We start from the raw sequence: 2,500 nt of genomic DNA on the forward strand, positions 1-2,500 counted from the left end.
GATAGCTGGACTTAATAATGTCGCCATTAAGAGAGTCATAGTTACTCCCGCCGTTTACCCGCGCTTGCTTGAATTTCTTCACGTTGACATTCAGAGCACTGGGCAGAAATCACATTGCGTCAACACCCGCTAGGGCCATCGCAATGCTTTGTTTTAATTAGACAGTCGGATTCCCCCAGTCCGTGCCAGTTCTGAGTTGATCGTTGAATGGCGGCCGAAGAGAATCCGCGCACCCGCGCGCCCCCGGAGGAGCACGCTAAGGCGGACGCGGCCTCGCAGCAAGGAAGATCCGTGGGAGGCCAAGGCACGGGACCGAGCTCGGATCCTGCACGCAGGTTGAAGCACCGGGGCGCGAACGCCGCGCAGGCGCGCGCATCCTGCACCGCCGGCCAGCACGAGGCCGACCAACGGCGAGAGCAGACCACGCCCGCGCTAAACGCCCGCACTTACCGGCACCCCTACGGCACTCACCTCGCCCAGGCCCGGCACGTTAGCGCTGACCCACTTCCCGACCAAGCCCGACACGCCCCGATCCTCAGAGCCAATCCTTATCCCGAAGTTACGGATCCAATTTGCCGACTTCCCTTACCTACATTATTCTATCGACTAGAGGCTCTTCACCTTGGAGACCTGCTGCGGATATGGGTACGAACCGGCGCGACACCTCCACGTGGCCCTCTCCCGGATTTTCAAGGTCCGAGGGGAAGATCGGGACACCGCCGCAACTGCGGTGCTCTTCGCGTTCCAAACCCTATCTCCCTGCTAGAGGATTCCAGGGAACTCGAACGCTCATGCAGAAAAGAAAACTCTTCCCCGATCTCCCGACGGCGTCTCCGGGTCCTTTTGGGTTACCCCGACGAGCATCTCTAAAAGAGGGGCCCGACTTGTATCGGTTCCGCTGCCGGGTTCCGGAATAGGAACCGGATTCCCTTTCGCCCAACGGGGGCCAGCACAAAGTGCATCATGCTATGACGGCCCCCATCAACATCGGATTTCTCCTAGGGCTTAGGATCGACTGACTCGTGTGCAACGGCTGTTCACACGAAACCCTTCTCCGCGTCAGCCCTCCAGGGCCTCGCTGGAGTATTTGCTACTACCACCAAGATCTGCACCGACGGCGGCTCCAGGCAGGCTCACGCCCAGACCCTTCTGCGCCCACCGCCGCGACCCTCCTACTCGTCAGGGCTTCGCGGCCGGCCGCAAGGACCGGCCATGACTGCCAGACTGACGGCCGAGTATAGGCACGACGCTTCAGCGCCATCCATTTTCAGGGCTAGTTGCTTCGGCAGGTGAGTTGTTACACACTCCTTAGCGGATTCCGACTTCCATGGCCACCGTCCTGCTGTCTTAAGCAACCAACGCCTTTCATGGTTTCCCATGAGCGTCGATTCGGGCGCCTTAACTCGGCGTTTGGTTCATCCCACAGCGCCAGTTCTGCTTACCAAAAGTGGCCCACTTGGCACTCCGATCCGAGTCGTTTGCTCGCGGCTTCAGCATATCAAGCAAGCCGGAGATCTCACCCATTTAAAGTTTGAGAATAGGTTGAGGTCGTTTCGGCCCCAAGGCCTCTAATCATTCGCTTTACCGGATGAGACTCGTACGAGCACCAGCTATCCTGAGGGAAACTTCGGAGGGAACCAGCTACTAGATGGTTCGATTAGTCTTTCGCCCCTATACCCAGCTCCGACGATCGATTTGCACGTCAGAATCGCTACGGACCTCCATCAGGGTTTCCCCTGACTTCGTCCTGGCCAGGCATAGTTCACCATCTTTCGGGTCCCAACGTGTACGCTCTAGGTGCGCCTCACCTCGCAATGAGGACGAGACGCCCCGGGAGTGCGGAGGCCGCCGCCCCGTGAAGGGCGGGGAAGCCCCATCCTCCCTCGGCCCGCGCAAGGCGAGACCTTCACTTTCATTACGCCTTTAGGTTTCGTACAGCCCAATGACTCGCGCACATGTTAGACTCCTTGGTCCGTGTTTCAAGACGGGTCGTGAAATTGTCCAAAGCTGAAGCGCCGCTGACGGGAGCGATTATTCCGCCCGAGAGCATCCCGAGCCAACAGCGGCGCGGGTCCGGGGCCGGGCCAGGTAGGTCCGTCATCCGGGAAGAACCGCGCGCGCTTGCCGGGAGCCCGAGCGCCCAAAGGGGCGAATCGACTCCTCCAGATATACCGCCGGGCAGCCAGCCAGGACACCGGGGCTCTGCCCAACAGACGCGAACCGAGGCCCGCGGAAGGACAGGCTGCGCACCCGGGCCGTAGGCCGGCACCCAGCGGGTCGCGACGTCCTACTAGGGGAGAAGTGCGGCCCACCGCACACCGGAACGGCCCCACCCCGCGGCGAGTGGAAAGGCAACCGGACACGACCCCGCCGCGGATTGCTCCGCGCGGGCGGCCGGCCCCATCTGCCGAGGGCGGAGGCCAGTGGCCGGATGGGCGTGAATCTCACCCGTTCGACCTTTCGGACTTCTCACGTTTACCCCAGAACGGTTTCACGTACT

General features: G+C 61.2%; 1 pseudogene; it reads right to left on the reverse strand.

The window, feature by feature from the left end:
* Positions 1 to 2,500, reverse strand: part of LOC126417789 (large subunit ribosomal RNA) — a 5,172-nt pseudogene that overhangs the window by 2,263 nt on the left and 409 nt on the right.

The sequence above is a fragment of the Schistocerca serialis genome, chromosome 8, assembly GCF_023864345.2.
Source record: "Schistocerca serialis cubense isolate TAMUIC-IGC-003099 chromosome 8, iqSchSeri2.2, whole genome shotgun sequence".
Lineage (NCBI taxonomy): Eukaryota > Metazoa > Arthropoda > Insecta > Orthoptera > Acrididae > Schistocerca > Schistocerca serialis.